This window comes from Electrophorus electricus, chromosome 10 (genome assembly GCF_041902795.1).
Source record: "Electrophorus electricus isolate QZ-2024a chromosome 10, ASM4190279v1, whole genome shotgun sequence".
NCBI lineage: Eukaryota > Metazoa > Chordata > Actinopteri > Gymnotiformes > Gymnotidae > Electrophorus > Electrophorus electricus.
The window spans coordinates 12,078,328-12,103,263 of record NC_137506.1 but is presented as its reverse complement, the minus strand read 5'-3'; positions in this window follow the sequence as shown (position 1 = coordinate 12,103,263).

Genomic DNA, 24,936 nt, shown 5'->3' with positions numbered 1-24,936 from the left:
CACTACCATTTTTCAAAGTCTGCACTCCTACTATTCTGACAATGTTTGGATGCATACTGGAATTGGTATGCATGAGTGGAAAAAGGCCATAAAGCGAGTTATTCATCTTTCTCTTTGTTCTTCAAAAAAATGAAGTTTGCAAGAGTCAGGGCTCTTTTTTACCATCTGGGAAAAGAGGGAACGCTGGTGTCACTAACACATGGAAAGAGCTGTTATATATTCCCCATTTGTCTCCTTAATGTTTCTGAAATTTTAGCCACTCATTTCTCTCTCTACATGAAAACACTCTAGAAAATTTTCTCCAAAAAGTACGGAATGTTATTCTAAGTACTCGGAAAATAGTCTTTGCCTCCCCCCTTCTGACGCGTGAACTTATAGACGCCCTTGATTGCACGGTGTCTCTGTAATTAACAAGGGAGAGAACGTGTGCCACTCCCTCTCTCCCTAAGAGTACAGCCAATTATGCTCTTTTAGACTCCCGGCCACAAATGGCTGTGACACCATCAGTTTCAAAGTTAAACACAACTCCTATAGTACTAATAAAAGCTTCACACTCACCTCAGCTGGGACATGGCAGACACTGAAGGAAACTCCTCACTTCACTCTCTTCATCTGACCAGTCATTAAGCTCCACTGGTTTCTTCACTGTTTGGAGTTTCAGTACTTCTAGCACTTGTAATATTAGAATAGAATCCCTTTATTTACTAAAGGTACACAGAAATGTACACAGCTACACAGAAACTTACTGTATGTAAGAGTGCCATAGTTCAAAGCTGTATTAGTGCAGATAAATACAACTACAGTGCCATTGCAGCTTTTAATGCTGTTTCAGTATCAGGGTCTTCAGGAAGGCTCCACCAGGCAACCCTGAAGTGCCTTACTATGCTTAAAACTAGAGACACACACACACACACACACACACACACACACACACACACACACACACACACACACAAACAAACACAAACACTCAACAAGGTGAGTTCTGCTTATTTGTTATTGGAGATTTGTTAAGAAGGCTGATCGCCATTTAAAATTAGATTTCACACACTGTAATTGTTACACTGGTGAGTTTGAGGTAGAGATGCACTTTGATTAATACTGCTTACACTGTGTTTCTTTACAACATGCATGGATGTGTTGAAGCATGTCATATGCATGGAACACTACTACTCAGAGCATTGGAACGTTGAAAACAGAAGCTATCTGGCTCACACAATGCTTTAAATGTGCCAAGGGAAATTCCAAGTGTGGCCATTCTTGAGTGGAGTGGAAGATAAATATGTTTTTTTGTATTTCAAAGCAGCTGTAAGAGTATAACAGGCAGTTTAGAACATGTCAGTCCCTCCATGTAATTTGAGAGAAAATATCCTATGAAGATTGGACCAAGATTCCTGCAGAGTATTTTCAGCACATAGTGGAAGCTATGCCAGAAAGAATTGCCGCAGTTCTGGAGGCCAAAGAAGGTCCAACATGCTACTAAATGGGTGTACTTAAGCCCACTGTGTCCTATAATAGGATGTTGCTGGAATGTATGTGGATGTTGTTGGAATGGCCGCAGAGTTGCGGCAGCAGTACAGGTCGTCTGTAATGCTTTCCCCCATCCGAGTGAGTTTGCCCTATTACACGGGGTCGAGTTATGATGTGAATGTTTAATTACACAGGATGGATTGTGGGCGACGGAACCGAACAGCCTTCAGGATTCAAGTAGAGAAAGGTGAAACTTCTCCAGCCTTTGAGTTAATCACATGACTATTTCATAGCAATTAGGGATACAGCTTTCGGGGGGTTTCGGTGGGTTGCCTTATCCGCTCCTTTAACAGAGTAGTCACAATTCAAATTTCCCTTCTTCCATTGTTTACAAGGCATTATACATGTGGTTTATTTATAGTGCACGGAGTAATATGCAGCAAGTCTGGTCTCTCTGCTTTGGAAGAGAAACATTTGGCCAAAAGAGCAAGACACAGCCAGGAGGATGATTGGTAAGAGCAAATCATAATATGCACCTTAAAGCTGTGCTCTACAGCTAGGTCCTGTTCCATGACTGCATATATACATTTACTACTGACATTGTCATTTGTATCTGGCCATTTACAGTGCACTCTAGCTCAATGCAGCACTTGAAGCTGATTTTCCATTGTGTAGTTATTATGTTCAAGAGATGTTTGACCCGGTCAGGGTGACACACTTTAGTGAGGGCAGCAGTATCCTAGAGGACACTACAGACAGTGACAGAGACATCTCAGAGCGCGAGGTGAGAGGTTGAGTTTTTTGTTACTCTCTCTACGACATACTTTTCATGCCAGGTACTATTGTCCAGTTCAGCCCAATTTAATTTACTGCCTTGTATTATATATAAATTGCTGAACATCTTATCACTCAGTTTCAAACATCCCCTCAGCTCTTTTAAGCCATTTTGGTTATTCAGAAGTACTGCTAAATGGATGTGGTGGGAAAATGAGAGCATATCAAACACAGACAGCTTTATGCATTGAGTAGTAAAGAGTAAAAGTTTATTGGGTTCTGTCCCCTGTATAACAGAGTAAGAGAACTGACCCGCAGTACGGTCCCCCTCCCCTTATACACAGAACAGAAGAAAGAGAAAAAAAGAAAAACGACTCCTACAGAGTATCTGCTAGTTCATGTTTTGGTTAGCCTGAGCGCTGAAGGCTTCTTCTATCTCTATGGTTAGAACGGTATCTGAGCAGCTGGTGTCCCTGACTCACATGCTTATCTGCAGACTGTTATGCTGTGACTATAGAAACATAAAGCAAAGTTAAATAAAGCAAAGTAAATTTCCACAAAATGAAACAAAGTAAATTTCCACAAAATGAAACAAAGTAAATTTCCACAACATTTCCCCCTTTTATTCTATATCACACATTATCACACATTTATTCAGCAAATAGTACTACGATGTCTTCATGTGGATCACCAGCACCGCCACTCTTGGGGAGCGGAATGTCTTCACAGAGCTGGGGTTGGTCATTGGCATGACCGCTGAGTGCTGGCATGGTGAACACACTAGAAAGACGTCTGACACGGTATGACAAAAAAGGAGGTAAACACAGAAGAAGAAGAAGAATGGGTAGCAGAATGGGCAACGCTACAGCTGCTAGGTTCGCTGCCCAACTGCCCAACCAGGCCGTCAGCCAGTCCCAGAATCCACCTGGAACTGTAGGCTGCGGAGTGAAGGCAGATCGCATATGATTCATATAATCCTCCTTCCTTCATGGTTAGGAGATTTAATACCATTCTATGTTGAAGGACTACTGCCCTTATCGCTTGTTGTTCTATCTTTAAGGCACTTGCTGCTGAGGTATCATTAACTACTTGCAGTAACTGATAAGCTAAGCCATTGATCTTTTGCAGGTCTGCTACTGTGCCACCGCCCAGGAAAAGGGACCAACCAATGGTTTACCCGGAATGGTCCATGGGTCCCTCAGAATTCTACCACAATAGTCTGTGCTGGTTATGTCTCTCCTCACCCTGTGCTGCTTGGCATGGGGAAGTGTATACACCTGCGTCCTTGGGCGCACTACAGCTGGATAACAACAACCAGTCCAGTTCTGTGGCAATTCACCATAGGCCACCGAACCACCGACCCACATTACATTCCAATACCCCTGCAGGGTTGTCATGGAGCAATTCCACAGGGAACTGCTATTGGAGTCACTGCAAGTGTCATTGCTGTGCACCTGCACATAGTCGACCCATCTGGACCAGCCTACCGGCACCTGCTGCTTCATCAATAGTAAGATTGACTGATCATAAGATCATAAGAACCAGACGGAACCCTAATGATTTGACACTGCTTTGTGGTGTTTTCTCTTAGGTGGCCTGTAATTGTCTGCTGCACTGGCTTATTGAAGGCTTGATATCATGGGATTTGTTCCTTGTTAGAGGTGCTAAAATAGCCGTTGTTTAACCTGGTCCAATAACCGGAGGAGGAGGTATCCCAGGTTATACGTTCGGATGTACTCAAGTGGACACTATGCCAGACCCCAAGTATCACAAGCACCAACACACCCATCTTATGGGTTTCTTGACGGTTCCAAGTGTCAAAAGGGTAGGCCTTGCCTTTAACACCCTACTCAACACAGTTCCAACTCAACCAGTACTTTAATATGCTGTCCACGATTCCCCCTTTGCTCATATGGCTACGCCCATGAGCAATTCTGATTAGGCCCTGCACGTATGATTTGGGTAGGCAAGGTTTGCCCGTAGGTGTGTGTGTCCAAGCACCATTGTACACTGTGCAGTTATCTCCACCTGGTGCGCTCGGTGGCGGTAGCCCCTGACTGAATCTCCCATAATGTGGCCTGCAGGGTAGCAGCGGTTCCTGTATTGCTTGCACAGCGGTTTTAGTTGCAGCTGCCTTTGCTACTCTATCTGCAAAATTATTCCCCTTGCTGATTTGGTCTTTTGTAGTCCTGTGAGCTGCACACTTAACAACTGCAATTGTCTTTGGCAGCGAAATGGCTTCTAGCAAGATGGTGATGTCTAATATATTTACCCGAGCTTGTCAGGAATTGCCTATGTTTCCATATGGCTCCAAAATCATTAACAGTTTTGTCTGCAACTAGTTTGCATGCTTCCGTCAGTGCTACTAGTTCAGCAGCCTGCGCTGAATAGGAGGATGGTAATACTTCTGTTTTAAGTATTTCATGATCTGTTACTACCGCGTATGCTGCCCTATTGACCCCTGTGTCGTCCCTGCTTGCTGACCCATCCACATAGAGGCATAGGTCTGGGTTACTTATGGCTTCTTCAAAGAGATCAACGCGCGGTATATATACTTCAGCTAAGACTGCTGTGCAGTCTTGTGGATCTCCATCCTCCTCCGTAGGAAGGAGTGTAGCTGGGTTCAGTGTTATACACCTTTTGACAGTTATATTAGGCATATCTAAGAGGGTGGTGTGGTATCTCAGCTACCACTGGGCTGATAAGTGTGACACTCTTTGGTCCTGCAGTATTCGGTGTACTGCATGTGGGACTAAAACAGTAAGAGGGGAGTATGCCACTATGGTTTAGGTAGCGAAATTATGGCTTGTGGTCGGTTTTGAGACAGCTTGTGTGTATTTCCCTTAATGATATTCCCCAAGAACGTCACTTCCTCCTTACAATTCTGTAATTTTGCTCTACTAGGTCAGTTACATGTATGTTACATCTGAAATATTTCCATGAGCTTTTACGCAACATACTAAACAAAGGTTAGGAACAGGCTGTCAAATCAGGCTAACTCTCAGCAGGTCAAAAGTACTTCAGACTACAAACTATGATCCAGTATTTTATCAAATTTTATCATAATTGTAACGCAGGGAGGCTTGGCAGGATACAAAAGAGGAGCAGTGATGCATACAACGATGTTTATTTAGAGACTTGGAAGACAACGTAGCACTAAGGCTATCGTGGGATCAAACACTGACAACGTTAACGTTTACACAAAGGACTTATATACGCAAACAATAACAACACAACGAAGAGCAGGCATGAAACACAAGGGAGCGTGGCCACACGGATGAACACACACACACACACACACACACACACACACACACACACACACAAAAGCAAACACACACGGGGAGACGTTTGGGGGGGGGGGCGTACCGTGACAAGAATATATTCACACATGCTCGCTCCCTCTCTTTCTCTCTCTCTCTCCCCATCCTTTCAGCCTTTGGGTTTCAATAATACCCCCAGGGCAGACAGAGCCACTATTCAAGCAATGTAATATTCTGTAATATTCTGCTCTGGCTCCTCCTACCTCTGCAATGACATCCTCAGCTTTTATTTCAGTGGGTGTTGCATAGCCACTCATAAATATAAATATGCCCCTGCCTGAGCTCCTGAAATTACTACAGCCTATTAAAAAAAACCCTAATGAATGAGCTTTTACGTAACATACTAAACAAAGGTTAAGAACAAGCTAAATCAAATCAGGCTAACTCTCAGCAGGTCAGAAGTACTTCAGACTGCAAACCATGACCTAGTATTTTGTCAAACATGTTTGTTATTACATTATCAGTGACTTAGCCTTGTTAAAGTAGATGAGGGCTTGTGCTGGTGAGAGAGTGACAATAAGCAGCAGCATAACCTTGTAGAGCAGCACCTGCTCCGAGTTACGCATACGCACCAACGGGTCCGTGCATCTCTGACTACAGGTGAACAAACCGGTACAGTGTGCTGGTGTAAGTGCCGTTAACCACTCTAAACTGGAGTTTTGAGTGTATATACGTGGAGGAAGGACAAGTAGTTAAAGAGGATTACGTCTCCACGTGTTGTGGTTGCTGGCGGTACTGGTCAGCGCAGGGCACGTGTGTCAAAGCTGGACATACTCCTGTCCAGCGATCTGGCAATGCAAAACAGAGAGAGTGAGCTGCAACAGAGTTCCAGAGTTTTAACAAGAATTTTGACTTATTGACAACTCGCATATAAGAACAAAGTGAAAGATTTAGGGTCATGCTTTTATGTTTCCAGGAGATTAACTCACCTGCCTTTCAGAGACGTGCAGAGCGGAACTTTCAAAAAGCTTATCAAGGTGACGAGAATGTGAGGTTTAGGTTCATCTATAGTGTTACATTAACAATGTAAAATATGGATATTGAGGTCAGCATCACTTAAGAGTGTATGTGTGAAACATCCTTGTCACCATAAATGTTGTGTTGTTACAAAATTAAGCAGTCCATCCAGTTTCATTTCCCTGATTTATTAGCAGCCTGTGCCCACGGTCTGACTCAAGTATTTTTATTTTAATTTCCTCCATGTTGTTTATAATAGGCCTACAGTAAGAAATCCTTTTAAAGGTGATCGCCATTTCTCCCACTGTATACTGTTGAAGCATACAAGTTTTTATTCAGTGAGAGATATGTCATTTATGGGGATTAGGTACAGCACGTTTTGTTCAGGACATTCGCGACGATATATGTGCTAAATGGGATTGTAAAATAACTAGCTAGCTAGCCATGTATTTAGACAGAACCTGAATTGTGTTACATCGGGATTTTTATCCCATGTTTTTAAGGCTGCATTATGTACAGCCTAGCATAAATAAATACGCAAGAATGCAGAGCAGGAATAGTCCATAGTTTATTTTCCCTTCTATATAAGCCCGCAGGTTCATAGGTGACTAGCTTTTATAATGTCATGTGTAATTTGAGCATAATGGTGGAAACTACAAAGAACAATATGGAAAAAAAGGAGGGTTGTTTCCATAATTGCCCTTGAAAAAAATTATAAGAATTAAACTCTTGTTTCCCCCTCAGACAGTCTCCGGGGGGTCCCTCAAAAGCATGTTTATATTTAAGTTGCAATAAAGGACGGGACCAGCTATTCTCTTCAACTAATTCTGGAGTCTGCATCTTTATTTTCTATTGAAATATTTAATCTTAAAACTATCTAATTGGGGATGGGTTTTCTGAACATACAGGCATCTGTGATGGTAATCCCTTAATATTAGAGGGGTAAAGTTATATTATCAGATAACTAACTAGATTGCTAGTTTTCTGTCTCTGCCATGGTCGATTGTACTTTCATCAGTAGGCAAGGTAACCCGGGTGCACTAGCGAGTTTTCCGTCATATCTGCCATTGCTTCAACAAATACAACGCAGCAAGTCCATTATTTTAGATCTGGTGTCTCACAGCAAGCTGGCTACAATTAGTTGGTTAAAAAATTATAGTAAATAAAGAAAATAAAACACTAACATGATAGTCAAGCTAGGTTCATTCGCAAAGCTAGCTAGCTAACGATAACTCAACAGAAAAATTAAAGTTCAGTGTCAGTCAATTTAGCCAAAGAGGAACAGATTTTGTCGCATTTTGTGACTGGCTCTTTAGACATTAATGTGGCAGACTACCTGAACGTCAGCCCTCATTTGTTCTGTTAGTTCAACCCTTTTAACAAGTGCCGTCAAACAAGAGAATGGGTGCATTTTAAAGTGGTCAGCATTGCTATCCATTGGAGCCTGCTGTTTGATTAGAAAACCAGCACACACATTGTCATGTATGACCTATTTAACATATTTGTCCCAAAGTAATTGATCCACGGAATGCAAGGATCAGCATGGCGTGTTCTAAACTATGCTTACTCCTTGCTCCACTGGAACGTTTAAGTGCGCGCGTGCCGGTAAAGGGGAAAAGACAGCGTGTGGATTGCGTTTGGGGTGACTGTTACATAACATCTGTAGCCAGTGTTGAATACATAATGGAATTTAAATGGAATTTAATTAAATGGAATTTAATAAGCCATGGATGTACTAATATCGATATACCGTTTTTCTCCGCAAATACTAATTCCACCTTACTCTCTTCTGTTCACATTCCACTTGATCCGAAATAGTCCATACAATATGGGTAATGCATTGTCCATACCAATCTGTGTTAAGGATTATGGCGTCTTGGATTTGACAGCATCTCAGATAGAAAAGAAAAAGAAAACCAGAGTCAAGAAATGCCAGTTCTTTACCCTGCTCTTCCGAGGACATTCTGGCAAAGCTCTGTCACCCAAGACAAAGCGGTTCATGAAGCTTGCCTCTGGCGATGGCCTGGATGGAGTTACTGTGAGTACCGTTATCAACCAACGTGAGGACAAAAGACAGGAAGGTGTTGAGCCCACTGTTATCACTCATAATCCGGTTCCAGTTGTGAACTGTCTTTAGTGATGTTTCTTTAACCCAGTCCGCCACTGCGAGTAAGCCTGAAAGGCTGGGCCAGGCCAGCACTGAAAGCATGCCTAGACTGCTCATGCAGTCCTCCACCAGCGAGCTGCTCACATGCCTGGGTGCGTTCTTGTGCCGGCGTTGCTGCCTGCTGAAGGACCTGACTGCTGACGAGCCCGTGCAGTGGCTGCGCATTGTGGACCGCTACGTGACACTGACAGAATGGCAGGAGCAAAGCTTCCTCATTCCAGGCACCGTGGTCTTTCTCTTCATGCTGTGCCGTGACATCATTTCAGCTGAGGTGGCCACCAAGGAGGAGCTGCAGGCCGTGCTGCTCACATGCTTGTATGTGTCTTGCTCCTACATGTGTGAGGAGATCAGCTACCCAGCCAAAGCTTTCCTGGTGGAGGAAAACAAAGGGGCCTTCTGGGCCCGATCCCTGGACATTGCTAACCGCATGAGTGGCAAGATGCTGCAGATTAACAATGACCCGCAGTATTTTTGGCAGGTCTTCACTGACCTGAAGAACATGATGCTTCATTAAAGGATTAAAGAATAAAATGTTTTATTAATTAAACATTTTGTTAAAATTTAATTTAATTTTAGTTATAAAAAAAACCACATAACTGCAAAGTCAGTTGTTATAATGTGTGATGTAATTTCTCCCCACCTAGCGTTATTACATCTCCTAATCTTACCAAAAATGTGCCACTTGATTTAGTTATGTTAACTTGATATCAAAGATGTCAAAAGCAGCTATTAATGTCAGCTGATGCTTGTTGGCATAAGCATTTATAAATGTTCAAGTATGTTTATGTCAATTGTCATTAAGGGCTTATGTGGGAGTCATCTAGCACTCTGAACAGTGCCCTTCAGTAATGTTACCCAAATTTCTTATCTGCACCATCAAATGAGCTCCACTAGACCTAATCTGCCATATGACAGCACTCAAACACTGCCAGTTTGAAGTGGTTCTGCTGTGCCCCACAACTCTAGATATGTCTCCCTATTCTGAGGGAAAACATTTATTTTCACAAAATGAATTCTATACTCAGCTCAGCAGTGAGAATACTGTGAAGTAAGAACTGAAGCCTGAACCAGGCCTAAAAGCTATTTAACTTTGTGGCTCAAGGTGAAGATGCACTGACATGCAAAACAGCCCTCTGATGTATTGTGGTTGGGTGGAATGAGTCTTTGATAACTAAGATTGTAAAAAAGATTGAAACTGCTCACTGCACTACAACAAGTACACAAGGTGTAATGAACTTGCTATGAGAATGACCTCAGTAAGTAACTCAACAAGGATAGGCTCATCATGATGCATTAGCTAACATTCGGCACTCATACACAAGGGTGAATGTTAAATTTTTATTCAAGCATCTCATGGTCACAGTCTGTAGTGTGTACAAAAGGAATCTAAAGGAAAGGTGTGAGCAAGTACATCTTCCACTGATAAGAGATGTAAATTAAGACTCGAATTGTAACGTTAGAAAAAAGATGTACAGTTCTATCAATTTATTTAAGATGCCACACCTTAAACATTTAAAGCTGTTATTTACAGTACATTTATTATAATGCAAAATAATTTTAAAATGTTATTACAATGACATCTCATGAACTATTACACAATTATTTTACAAGCGACAGACTGACTAAATTTAAAATTAAGAAAAGCTTAAACAAATTTTAAACAATACAGAAACTCTACATATAGAATATAAAAAGTTAATAACAACAATCACAATAATAATAAGAATAATAGCAATAATACAAACAAGGATGACAATAACAGTAACAATAATAATAATAAAGTCAGTGTCTTCGGCTTTTCTTCTTAGGCTGTTCAGGCATGGGTTCTCCACTCATGTCCACTTCAAAGTGCGGCACGAAGCTGTTGAAAATTGGAGTAGAGAAGCTCTCAGTCACGTCGAACTGTCCATCAGGCTTCACTTCCTCTCGCAGAGTCGGACAGAAGAGCGCTTCCCACAGGCGCTGCTTGATCCTGCGGCCCAGTACAAGGCTGTAGGGCTTGGCCTGTCTGGAGGGACTTTAAGTTCAAGTTCAAGTTCAAGAGGTTTTATTGTCATTTCAGCTATATAGAAGTACACAACAAAAACGAGACAATGTTCCTCCAAGACCATGGTGCAACCTGAAAACAACAGTGCAACAGACAACATGCTACACAAGTGCAAACAGTCCAATATAGTGCAAAATGTCATTAAATAAACATTAAATAAACAATAATAAACACAGGACAGGACAAATAAAAAATAGAAAATGAGTAGACAGTGCAATTTAGTACAGTACACAGTACTGGGCATATGTAAAGCGATTTGTGCATAGCAATCAGTGATATGCTACCCTGAACATAACAGTCACCGGTAGCAGCCAGAACAGTTCAGAGTACAGTGTTGGTTTAGTACAGTACTCTAGCAGCAAGTAGGATAATGTGCAAGACTGCAACAGGAGTGCATAGTTTATTTGTGTGACGTTTGACTTCAGCACTGGTCCAATGCAAAACAATGTGTGAGTGTGTGTATAGATATGTATATATGTGTGCATGTATGTATGTACGTGTGTGTGTGTGTGTGTGTGTGTGTGTGTATGTGTGTGTGTGTGTGTATGTGTGTGTGTGTGTGTATGTGTGTGAGTGTGAGTGTGTGTGTGTGTGTGTGTGTGCCCATTTTGGAATCTGAATTGGAATTGGAGTTAGCCAGAGTTCAGGAGTCTAATGGCTTCTGGGAAGAAGCTGTTGCACAGTCTGGAGGTGCGGGACCGGATGCTGCGGTACCTTCTTCCAGATGGCAAAAGGGTGAACAGTTCATGTGAGGGGTTTGTGGGGTCTTTCACAATGTTGGTGGCTTTCCGGATGCAGCGTGTTAGGTAGATGTTCGTGATGGAGGGAAGAGAGACCTCAATTATCTTCTCAGCTGTTCTCACTATTCTTTGGAGGGTCTTGCGGTCAAAGGTGGTGCAGTTCCCAAACCAGGTAATGATGCAGCTGCTTTTGGCCAATGTTTTTTTTAAAAAAGAGATAAGGAGATACCAGAACAAAATAGAAAAGTAAATAATAGAGGAAGATGGCATGGGATGGAGGGATGGAGGGATGATAAAAGACAGGGGTAGCAACGGATAATTTATTCTATTCCCTCAGCTATTTAACTAATTCTGAAGTCTGCATTTTTATTTTCTATTTGAATGTTAACTTCACGACTAGCTGATTGGGGATTTAGGAATGACACTGATTTTGATTCTAGCCACAGTTCTAGTAATAAGCAGAGTTACAACTCTGCATGCAAAGTCACTGAACTTTTGACTGTTAATTCTGTAGTAAGCATAATGCAAAAAATACAACAGCATATTTTGTTGTGATTGAAAAACTTACATGTCCTAAATGCATATGTCGTAAATACATTGACATTAGTATTTTTAATTAATTTCTAACTTTCGGAGACATTCAGAAGTGTTTCTATTAGGCCCAGAGTCAGCTAGGTCCCCACTCTCTAATTACTCAATGAACCTCAATGGTCTCCCAATCACATCTTATCTAACGGTTAAAGATCTTGGAGTTATGGATCCCACTCTCTTGTTCGAAGCTCACGTAAATAAATAATGTTTCTAGGACTGCTTTTCTCCATTTTTAAATAGACTTTATTAAGAAAATTCAATTAAATTCAATACAAACACTCCATCACAAAAACCTCACAAACAATATCTATCAGAGGACACAGACTACCTTCATTCTATACATTAATAATTAACAATACAATTTACATCTGTAAATTAGGTATACATCATCCATTTATATGTCCAAAAGAGTCCAGGGAATTTTTCCTCTCATATCAAACGTCTTCAACCTTTTTAACTCACACACAATCTGTTTAAAAACTATTTCTGCAGGTATTATACATTGCTCAATAATCATCTTACATCGTGTTTTCCAAATCTTCGAATTTGTCACACAAACAATCATCCAACAAAGGTCCTTCACATTCTCAGTCAAATTCTCATTAAACACTCCATACCTAATACTTTTCCTGTTAAGATCCCATTTAAACCCAATACCTTTCATTTTCTCCCAAATTTCAATAGTCCTTGTGCACTGCAGTAATAAATGTTCTATCGTTTCATCGGCTATGCAATTATACATCGGACATTCCTTTGTTGTAACAAAACAACTCCATTTGACAATACATCGTACAGGCAGTCTTCCAACAGATATAAGCCATGCAGTATCACGAACATTTTCCGAGATACTTTTTGACTGCACATTTTTAACACAGGTTTCACATTCTGTCACTGTCAGACCCTTATAATTGACATTCCCCCAAAATCACAGTCTTGTATTGTTTTATCTATCATTTTATTTGGGGACTTATTCCAATCAATATTAAGCTGCCTATATTTAAACAAAAAATCTCCATATACTAATTTAAAATTAGGAGCATGTTTCCTTGACTTGCCTCTTTTCTTTCCACTGATTTACATCTCCTACCCAAATTGCTTTCCGAAATATAGCTTTCGTTACATTTTTGCAAAAAGCATTTTCTAATTTCCGAGTTAACTCAACTCCCCCTAATCTGCCTTTATCTTTCCATTTGTACATAATTTCCCGTGTTGTCACTTCTCTGTTATTTCCCCAAATAAAACGAACACACATTTTATTCAACCTCTTAATACATTTCTCATTTGGAGGGAAAACCGTAGTCAAAAACAACAATTTCGACAAAACAATGGTCTTAACCTCCTGTTTTCTAGTCTTATAGTTTGACACCCTCCATTTTCCCAATTCTAGTTTAATTTCACACTCCTTCTTCTCTCAATTCCATTCGCTACATCTACCATTTACTACCATCAAACCTAATATTTTAATTTCATTTTTTATTTCTAAATTTATTGGTACAGGTTGCCCATCTCCTATCCATACCCCTTCACTTTTACTTTCATTTAATTTCCCTCCAGCCACAACTTCATACTTTTCAAAGTGTCTCTTAACTATATGAAACTCATTTTGATTCTTGACATAAACCGTCACATCATCTGCGTACGCAGATATTTTCCATCTTTCCATAACTAACATTTGAACACCTTGTAATTGCTGATCATTTTTAATTTTATATAATAGTGGGCTAATAGCGATGACATATAATGCAGCAAGACATATAATGCAGACATATAATCCTTCAGTAACCAAACTCCTTATTACTCCTAAACTATCCCACATGTATCTTCCTCTTATCGCACATATCTGTTCCAACTCTATGATATCATTCAATATTTCTGACATCCTATTAACAATTATTTTTGCACAAATTTTGTACTCCAAGTTCAATAGGCTGACCTGTCTCCAATTATCCAACTTACAAGGATCTCCTTTTTTATATATTAATGATATCACACTATGATAAAATGAATCATGCAATTGCCCCCCATCTAATGCTTCATTAAAAACCTCAGCTAGAAGATCAGCAATTTCACTAACGCACACGTTATGAAATTTAGCAGGTAAACCATCAGCTCCTGGAGTCTTGCGTATGTTTAATTCCTCTATTGCTCTGATAACTTCTTTTTTTCTAATTAATTCTTCCAACTCCTGCAGCTCCTCCCCTTGAATTCTAAAATAATCACTTGGAATGTAAACCTAGCCGAGGTCCACAACGAGGTGCAATTTGTAAAAGGACATTTTTTTTTCTCTCAGAGATAGAAATCTGGAGAAATAAATATATTAATTTATTACCCCCCATCAGAGGACCTTTAGAGCTTTATTATTAAAAATAAGACAGACAGATGAACAGACAAACGCAAAATGTATATAGAATATTTTTAAGTATTCGCCATCTGCACCATTACAGGAATGATGTGTGTGTGTGTGTGCGTGTGTGTATGTATGTATGTATGTATGTATGTATGTATGTATGTATGTATATATATATATGTGTGTGTGTGTGTGTGGTTATGTGCGAGTACATGTATGTTGGATTGTATATGTACACGTATTAGAGTGTGATATTTATCGTTTATTGATTCGCTCTGTATGGATTTTATCAAAGGTGTCCAGTCTAGATTATTGGTTCTGTTATTGATTAATTCTGAGAATTATTCTATTGATATATAGTCTATCAATAGATTTTTCTATTGGGTGACACTAACATTATTTTTTGTTTTCCAGTTCTTGAGTATGTTTTTTTTGTTTGTTGTTTTTTTGCAATAATATTTTTATTATATCAATATAATAATGTTATACATAGTATCCTGTCATATTGGTTGATGATATGTCTCCTAGGAGACATAAAGATGGTGTTGGATGGATATGGTTATTTAAAGCATGGGATATGTTGGTGATGACGACTTGCCAAAATTGCTTGATAGGTGTGCTCTGCCGAGTGGTGTGAATGTAATCGTTAGCTGTGTTTTGAGTAAAGTATGTACAGATTGCTGAGCTTGTGAAACCAATTTTAAACATCCAATGTGTAGTATAATGTACTCTGTATTATTTTGTACTGAATGCATTGTAGGTTAGTGTTGCTGTCATGTGGTAATGATTAATCCAAACTGCGGCGCCGGGGGCTGGTAATAAATCTTCCTCCCATTGTCTCGATGGTAGGGTAATTGTGAGATTTGATTTCACTATTATTTTGTATATCTTAGATAATAGGTTTTTTGTATTAAGAATGTTTGTTTATAAATTCTGATATAGATGTAGGTATCGGAATTGATTTTTGAACACATAGGCGATCTTAGCTGATGGTATTATAGGAACTGGGTGCTTTCTATACCGTATTTTGGGGCTAGTTGTGGGCGTGACATGAAAGAAGTCTTATGATAAATATGTTTAAGGTGTGTAATGCCCTTTTCTATCCAAGATGTAAAGTTTAATATTTTTGTTCATGGTAAAGCCTGGATTGTTCCAAATGGGAGAATGAATAGTTTGTGTGAGTGTGGAGTTTGATATCTTGTGGAATTTCCACCAGACTGTTAGTGTCATGGCCACCTTCAAACTGTTGAAACATGGATATTTTTGAATATGAGTCTGGGCACATTTGAAACACCTGCCGCAAACATTACTGACATTATATCTTGTTTATGTGATTGGCTGTGTTTCTCTAGCCACAAGTACTTTTTGATTTATTTATTTTTTAATTTGGTAATTTTATATATAACAGCAACAACTGACATCTTAAGTTTTATGACAAAATGTGCAAACAAGCTGGCCTGAGAGGTGTGTAGCGGGATATGACTCAGTGCATCTCTGGTTCTGCTTTTGATGAGTACAGTGTCATAAGTGTGTCTGTCCAGCAGTGCAAAGAGGAGATACAGCTTCTTCTCCCGGAGGTTTCCGATAAATATGTAGATATGTTAGCACAATATAGAAAGATAGCTGCCCATTCTCATAGTCTAGGTACATGCCCAAATTCCTGGGCAATTGTGTCAGTGCCAGAGGGGTCTCAGGCTTGGTGCAGGTGTACAACTTCTGGATGCTCCTCCAGAGCACCCAGAAACCCTCATAGTGGGTTTCTCAACTTGCTCAGACTCAAATCTGAATATCGGCGTCCGAAAGGTCTTAGAGAGGAACAAAAAACACAACACATTTGATTAAATTGTTCCAGTATAAATATGGTTATCAAACATGCTTTTAAAAATATACTTCCATGGAGATGGTGCCCTACAGGGTAGTGTTGGAACAGTGTGTATAGGCTTAGTGTCATGTTGTGGCCCCGCCCCCTCCTCAAACATCTTGGTTTGTGTGTGTTCGTCTGTGTTGCCACACCCTCTCGTGTCGTTCACCTGTTCTCTGTTATGTGTAATCGGCTTGGGTGTATATATGTCTCGTGTGTCATAGTACGTGTGTTGGTGTTTGAGATGTGCATAGTGTTTGAGCTTTGTTGTATGTTTTGCATGTTTGCAAAAATAAAAGTGCGTTTCATCGTGCCTCGTTCCCGCATCCTGCTTATCCTCGCAACGTCACAACTAGACCACTTTAGATGTAACTTAGAACCTCCAGTGACCTCTGTATGTGTTTCTTTAGTTGTATGAGCTCCACTGGAGGACTCTGAATAGTTGACAATGGAAGAGGGGTATATCAGAGTCACCCCTTCTGCCTCAGTGTGACAGATTAACACACTGCATTAACGTTTAGAAATAAAAACATATGGTAAACACAGTCTAGAAAATATTACCTTGTAACAATTCATTCAGTATATGAACTGTTTTCTCTGTCCTTATGTCTATAAACTAAAAGTAATAAAACATTTAAATGATAAATAAATTACATAAAATGTATAAATGTTCACAAATAAGAAACTACATTGGTCTGCACTTTTCTCCACAGATTCAAGGAACTCATGAAAGTTGGAAGCTATAGAAACACATAATACAGAATTATAGACTAACTGATGTGTGAGCAGAAAGATCACTGTGATGTTCTCATATCTAAAGCACTCAAAGCATTGATGTTATGTAAATGAACTGTGATCTGATTGGTTTAAGGAAATAGATTCACCTACTTTGAAGTTCAAGTTTTTATCAAAAGGTTAGAACTGGTTGACTATACTTTGTCTGTTCTGCAACAGGAAATGTAAACATTTATATCCAAAGTATTACGCGATAGAAATCAATTCAAGACTACCCGTTATTGACCGCTAGATGGCGGAAGATACGAAGAAATAAATGAGTCCAGATCCTCCTGCCCGACTTTACGGTGAGACTCTGCTTTTACGTCATTAAAACGCTAAAGAAAAAAGGCCGCCATATTTGTAGTTCCACAACGTGAAAAGGCGTCATTTTGTATGCCAACGAATGAATAAACACCATGCCATGCCTTGAAGACGACGAAATTGCAATCTATTTAGCTAGCCATAAGAATAAGAATAGCTGTATGATTTACACAATCACAAATATATTACATGTACATACATTTACATTTCAGTCGATCAAAATGTTTCACGCACTTATAACCGCAACTTTATGTTACAGCAGTCATATCAGAGATTTACCAATATAAAACGCAACAGGTGTCGTGTTCTGTAATAGAACATTTTAACATTTATATCCATATTACACTGCAGAAATCAATTCAAGGCTGTAGATTCGTCGTACCAAATGACGTAAACTCAATATAAACCGCTGACTTAATTTAATGAACAGTATTAAGATAATGAGTGAGTACAGCGAGTCTTGTCTTACTGATGCCTGTTCTAACTGAACATAGGCAGACTCCTGCATGTTGACTGGTCTAGTCACCAAACACCTGCAGCTATGGCAGCTCGTAGCAGACAAACAGGACAGTCGTTTATTCAAATGATCTACACTGACAACAGTTCTGAAATGTTACCCCTGCTGACATCCGAATTAATAACATTCAAGTTCAGCAAATGTTAGCACATTTGACAATGGGACAGAGACAGAGCAGGACGAAAATCCACCCTCTACCGACTGAACAAGAGCGGCGGAGGATGAGCAATGACTGACCCATTAGACCAATCTTGAAGCGGATAGATTTCTGGGCAGAACGTGACCAAAGCTGGAGGTTTGCAGCACGAAGATGAGGCACTTCTACAATTAATTCTCCAAGAGGCCTAATAAGAACACCTGTGGAGGAAAACGCCATTATTCCGGGTGCCATGTTGACCTTTCCATCAGTACCGTCAAAAACCAACAACTTCACGGTATCTTCAACCACGTATTTTGACTGGTACTTACCTGGTGCAGTGATTTGTGAGCAGAACCGCACCCTGGTCGCCTGGAACAACGGAGGAAATTCGAGTCCCGCACCTGATTTTAAAACGGACACCTCTCCATGAAGATTATTTAAAACGCCCGCATGTACAGTTCTTTAAAAATAAACAAATAGCAAACAACACACGACCCATTGTGTTTGATTTTATGATGTATATGTACTGAACAGATATAAACAGCCTGTGTATTGTGAAAATACATGCATGTGTCTTCTACAGCAATTACTGTGCCGTGCACACTACGTTTGGCATGAAGTGTTTGCTTTTTCCAAAGCAAGTAGTATTAAATTATTCTCATAGAACAAATTTCACAAAGACATGGACTTATCGGTTGACCGTAGAAAGATGGTTTTTTTTGTATTTAATTTCTTTAATGTGAATCGTATGTAGGTTACCACTGCTAAGCTTCACCAATGCCAAGGTAAGACCTCGAAACGACGCAGAAAATTATTTTAATAACAGCTTCTGCTGATTTATTCAATAACTGTATGACACCGTTTGAGTGTACGTACCGACTGAAAACAAACTCAAATTATTAGAGACACTCTTACTGCGTCTCCATATTGAAACATATCAGTTAGCTAGGCTGGCTAACTAGCTTAGCTTTATTAGCTAGCTAAGCTAATGGCGAAGAGGATTACGTTAAAGAACCCCCGGTCTACAGTTGTGCACATACAGGAAAATTAATGAATAGCATGGCAATACACGCATTTATTCAAACAGTTATGTAGCTAATATGCATTTGTAGTATGTGTGCCTGGCGTAGAAATGAGTCTTTTTTAGCCCATTAAGGCTATCTTAGCTAGGCTAGTTCGAGCAAGCTAAGTGCTGGTTGCTATGACAACGGGCTTGGTGTATTTTGCGAGCTTGTCGGCTACATAAGACAAGTGTTTATTGCTTTACTGCTGCGGTGAACTGTTATTATTGTAACACTCTGCTAATACCAGATGTGTAGAATAACTCACTAGTGATGTTTACTTCGAGACTTTGGCAGTTTTAAGATGGATAGAAAGTGAATGAGCCAGCTAGCTGTCCTAGCTAACATGCAACCTTCTGTACATCCCGGGTACTCCCAGCCCTTATCAGGACCTCACAGTTCCCTTTGAGAACTCCCTGGTATCACGATCATAACTTTGGACAACCAGTTGTCATTCTCAACTTATGTTTCAGATGTCTCCTTTGTAACATACGAAGGATTCGGCCCCTTCTCTCGCAGGAAGCTACCCAGGTGCTTGTGCGGTCTCTTGTGATCTCAAAGCTAAACTACTGCAACTTACTACTTGCTGGTCTAGTAGTACTCTAGTACTTATTGTTTATTGCACTTATCAATGTTTAAGGTAGATCTTATGTATTTCGTACTTCTTGTTAGGAACTGGTTCAAAGTGACAAGTCCTTGAGTTTCGATCTCCTCCAAGTTACCCTCTGCCCTCTGTCCTCTGTAGCCGGATCTCAAATTCAAGTTCAAGTTCGGTTTATTCGTCACATACATAGTCATACACAGTATAACTCACAGTGAAATGGTGGAGAGTGCTCTGTCCAAACTGAGGAAAAGAAACAGGGGTGCATAGAGAAAAATATATATATGCAAGATAAATATATATATTCTATGTACAAAAATATATTAACAATGTATGTACAGTATATGTATATTATGATTATATACACAATGTACAATGTATATGGTTGGGTATATATGTACACAATCTACAGAATGTACAGATCCATTTTGTATAATAACATATCTACAGTTGTTGTGTAACAAGGTAATTGAGTATAAATCTATATATACAGATGTACAGATATACAGTTATGTTACATGGTGGTGGTGGTCCCCACAGTTTATCAGTTTCCCTGATTCAGGGCCCGAATGGCCTGTGGGAAGAAGCTCCTCTTCAGCCTCTCTGTCTTGGTCTTCAGGGAGCGGAAGCGTCCTGACCTCCCTGACCTCAACAGAGAGAAGAGTCTATTGTTGGTATGGGTGGGGTCCTTCACAATTTTCCTGGCCTTGGTCTGGCACCGCTTGTAGTAGATGGTCTGCAGGTCAGGAAGTTCCGTGTGTGTGATGCGCTCTGCTGAGCGCACTACCCTTTGGAGTGCTTGTCTGTCCTGCTTGGTGCTATTCCCAAACCAGACTGTGATGTTCCCCGTGAGGATGCTCTCGATAGTGCAGGTGTAGAAGTTCCACAGTACTTTGGAGGGCAGTCTGAAGTCTCTTAGGCATCTGAGGTGGTAAAGACGCTGACGAGCCTTCTTTGCCAGGGAGTTGGTATGGCGGGACCAGGACAGGTCCTGCGAGATGTGAACTCCAAGGTACCGGAAACTATCTACTCTCTCCACCGTGGTTCCACCGATCCTCACTGGTTGGTAGTGCCGCTCCTGCTTCTTGCTGCAATCCACGATCAGCTCCTTTGTCTTACTGACGTTTAGGAGGAGATTATTTTCCTGGCACCAGTTTTCCAGGTGTTTAATCTCCTCCAGGTAGGCCCTCTCGTCGTTGTCCGAGATCAGACCCATGACAACGGTGTCGTCAGCAAACTTGACAATGATGTTAGAGCTGGAAGTGGCTGTGCAGTCGTAGGTGTACAGTGAGTAGAGCAGGGGGCTTAGGACACAACCCAGAGGAGCTCCAGTGCTGAGGATGAGGGTGGATGAGGCGCAGTTGCCCACCCGTACTGATTGTGGTCTGTCTGTTAGGAAGTTGGAGATCCAGTCGCACAGGGATGTATGCAGTCCTAGATCCCCCAACTTAGTAATGAGTAGGGAGGGGATGATAGTGTTAAATGCTGAACTGTAGTCGACAAATAGCATTTTAACATAATTTCCCCTCCCTTCGTCCATGTGAGTCAGTGTAGTGTGGAGCAGATGTGCAATTGCATCGTCAGTGGAGCGGTTGTGGCGGTATGCAAACTGCAGTGGGTCCATGGAGGCTGGCAGTGAAGATGTGATGAAGTCTCTGACTAGCTTTTCAAAGCACTTCATCACGACTGATGTGAGGGCGACAGGGCGGTAGTCATTGAGTTCGGAGGGTCGAGGTTTCTTTGGGACGGGGACGATGGTGGACTGCTTGAAGCTGGACGGGACGATACCGAGCGTCAGGGAGAGATTGAAGATGTCGGTGAATACCGGGGCTAGCTGATCTGCGCAGGCTTTGAGGACCCTCCCGCAGATACCGTCTGGTCCCATCGCCTTCCTGGTATTCACCCTTTTAAACACTCTCCTCACGTCACTCTCCGTGATGATGAGAGGGCGCTGTTCTATGGTGGGCCCCGCGCATGTGCCATTGGCTGCGCCGATACTGCCATTTGGACTAGCGCTGTTAGCACTAGCGCCGTTAGCATTGGCCCTGTTAGCATTAACGCTGTTAGCATTAGCGCTGCTAGATGTAGCCTCGAAGCGAGCAAAGAATGTATTCTAACCCTAGCACATTTTTATGACAATGTTAGTCTTTATAGTTTCCATAACTAGGTGCTTAACTGAAATCAGCTCGCGTGATCCACTCCACAGGTCAAAGTACTCTCTCATCTAGTCCTCCCTCATAATAAGCTCTGAGCTGGTTGTTTGGTTGTTTGGCTGGCTTTCATTGTCTTGTCCTATTAAAAGCATCATACAATCAGCAACAAAAGTTGATGGTGTAGTTTGATTTCCAGCCATTCTCTCTTCCTCCTTCAGTGATTCGGTCGCACCGTTGACCCTCCTCCGTCATATTTGACTTGTTCCAGTAGCTTGTGTGATTGTGGCTGTTATGATTTAAGAAGGCTTCTCAGATGTGTTTTGATGTTCCGACTTGCCGTGCCTATTCTTTCATCTGCCTCCATCTTAGTTCTCCCTCACAGCCACTCGAATCCTCCTGATCTTCCCTCGTATTCCCACTATACAGACAGCCCACATAAAGGCCCTATAAGAACGATTCAGCCAAATCCTGAGCACCTCAGCTTCTCTGAGGAAAGGCCTCTCTGTAAACTTTAATTATGCTGTGCTGTGCTGTGTTGTGCTCACCCCCCCACCCTCGTTGCCATTCCCCTTCTTCTGCATGTGTGCAGTCTCTCTCTCTCTCTCTCTCTCTCTCTCTCTCTCTCTCTCTCTCCATCTTTTCTGTCTTTTGCTAGTTTTTATGTCCACACCCTCATTATTCTCACATTTTCTACCTCAAATCCCAGCAGCTGAACAGCCAGGTAGCAGAGCAGGGGAATGTCATGTATAACGTGGACAGTGCTCAGGTCCTTCCTGCTCCTGTGGACTTGAAACCAGGTCAGGCCTCACTGTCCCTTTCAACCCTCTAACTACATCACACACACACACAGCTGGTTTAGGGCTAGCTAGCACATGCATGAACTTCCTTATGAAACTAGTACTAGTTTTGTGGATGATTTGCTTTTGACTCCACTGATTATTATTTTATTTGAATTTTTTCCCCCCTTTTTGGTGGTTCAACTTTCCCAACCCTCATCTGTGATTGGCTGTAGATGACGAGCCAAAGCTTGAGTGTGCAATGCTGAAGTCTTCATCACCAGCACTACGGCCAGTCGAGCCTCCTGTGCAGAGACGAGAGCCCGGCAGTCCTGCTTTTGCTCCTGCCCCTGTCTCTGCACATGAACCCGTCCCAGCTCCAGCTCCCACTCCTGCCCCCACCCCAGACTCTTATCCCCCTGAGAAATCAGAGCTTCCTCCGCAGATGTTTAACCAGCTGATGAAGCAGGTGATGGACCTCACCATCGACACGGAGGAGCGCCTCAAAGACGTGGTTGACCTGGTTTTTGAAAAAGCCATCGATGAGCCCAGCTTCTCTATGGCCTATGGCAATATGTGCAGCTGCCTGGCTATGGTGAGTAACATGTTCCCATACATTGCTGCTGAAGTTCCATACAAAAGCAAATGCCACACAGAAGTGAACTCTGTTTGAACCACTTTAAACTGACATGGAGCTTTAATCAGCTTCTATTTAGTAACAACTCTCAACACTGTCTTATACCCAAGTGTTTCTCCTACATGTCTTTCCTGTGTAGTTAAAAGTGCCCATGGCAAACAAGCCCACCAGCACTGTGAGTTTCCAAAAGCTGCTGCTGAACCGCTGTCAGAAGGAGTTTGAGAAGGACAAGGTCAACGATGATGTTTTGGAGAAGCTGCGGCACCAGCTGGAAGCGGCCACTTCAGTAAGCAGCACTCCTGTCTAGTTTACCCGACTCACCAACCCACAGATCAGGAGAAAGGGGACTGAAATCGGCAGCAGTGCTGGGAGGCGGCCAGGTCGTTATCGGGTCCAAACGCGCTGTTTCTTGCTTTTGTCTTTGTTCTGGTTACTCCTCGCAAGGCCAGCGAGCGGGAGAGGCTGGAGGAGGATCTGGAGGAGGCGAAGGACAAGGCCCACAGGAGGTCCATCGGCAACATCAAGTTCATCGGGGAGCTGTTCAAGCTGCACATGCTGCACATGCTGTCGGAGGCCATCATGCATGACTGCGTGGTCAAATTATTCATGAACCACAACGAGGAGAGCCTGGAGCGTCTGTGCCACCTCCTCACAGCCATCGGCAAAGACCTGGACTTGGAGAAGGCCAGGGTAAGCAGGCCGCGGGCCTGGTCTGGGTTGATTTAATATTCTCAGCAGATGCTCAGCACTTGCATCGGTTTATCTTTAATATGTCATGTAAAGGTTTACGGTGCATGTGTAGATGAGTGCTAGTGTGCAGTGCAGCGACTGTGCCTATTTTGTCCAGATTTGGTCTGTGTTGCGTTTTTCACAACAAGTACTTTACACATCGAAACTGGATGAAGAAGTTTTGGATATTGTATCTTGACTGTCAGTTTTGTCTCTAGTAGGAACAGCAGTTGTGATGTTGACAGTTCAGTCACCAACTAGTTTGACAGTTATATGTGTTCAATTTTCCTGGTCTTTTTTATTGTGTATTTTTTTCTCCATGCACGCTTTTAACCAAAAAACAAGCATGTTGAAATGTTGTCTATAAAAGTTTTGCTGTCAGTGTTTTCTTTTGCTTGCCTGTTGCCTGCACTCTGACTACAGGGTAGCCAACTAATTAGGATCATCATCTATAGTGCGACTAGCATGCTGTGCTGATATCAGTGTATTATTAGGCCTTGGCAATGATTTTAAAAGTGTCCAAGTTCATGTTGTTTAGTGAAGTTGTCAGTGTGGTTGTTAGCTCTGCTCCTACTGCAGCTGACAAAATGAAAGGCTTTTATTCAGGACTGGTCAGCTGTTAGAAGGTTTTGCTCTCACAGCCTCCTCCACGTTTGCCGCCTCCTGCTGCTGCACCCTGGATTCCCCAAAGCCAAGTGCAGCTGATGACAGCACAGCTACACCCACAGTGGCAGTGAACTGCTTTACAGCACTGACCAACGTGCAAGGCAGCAGGGTTTACATAAGAGTCATAAACGTCTTGCGACATGAGTTCAGCTGAGAGCACACCTGATCGAATCGAAAGGGGTAGAATACCTGAAATTTTTCTACGTTTCTCTTACACTCTCTCTCTCTCAGCCAAAAATGGATCACTACTTTAAATATATAGAAAAGACAGTGAAGGAGAGG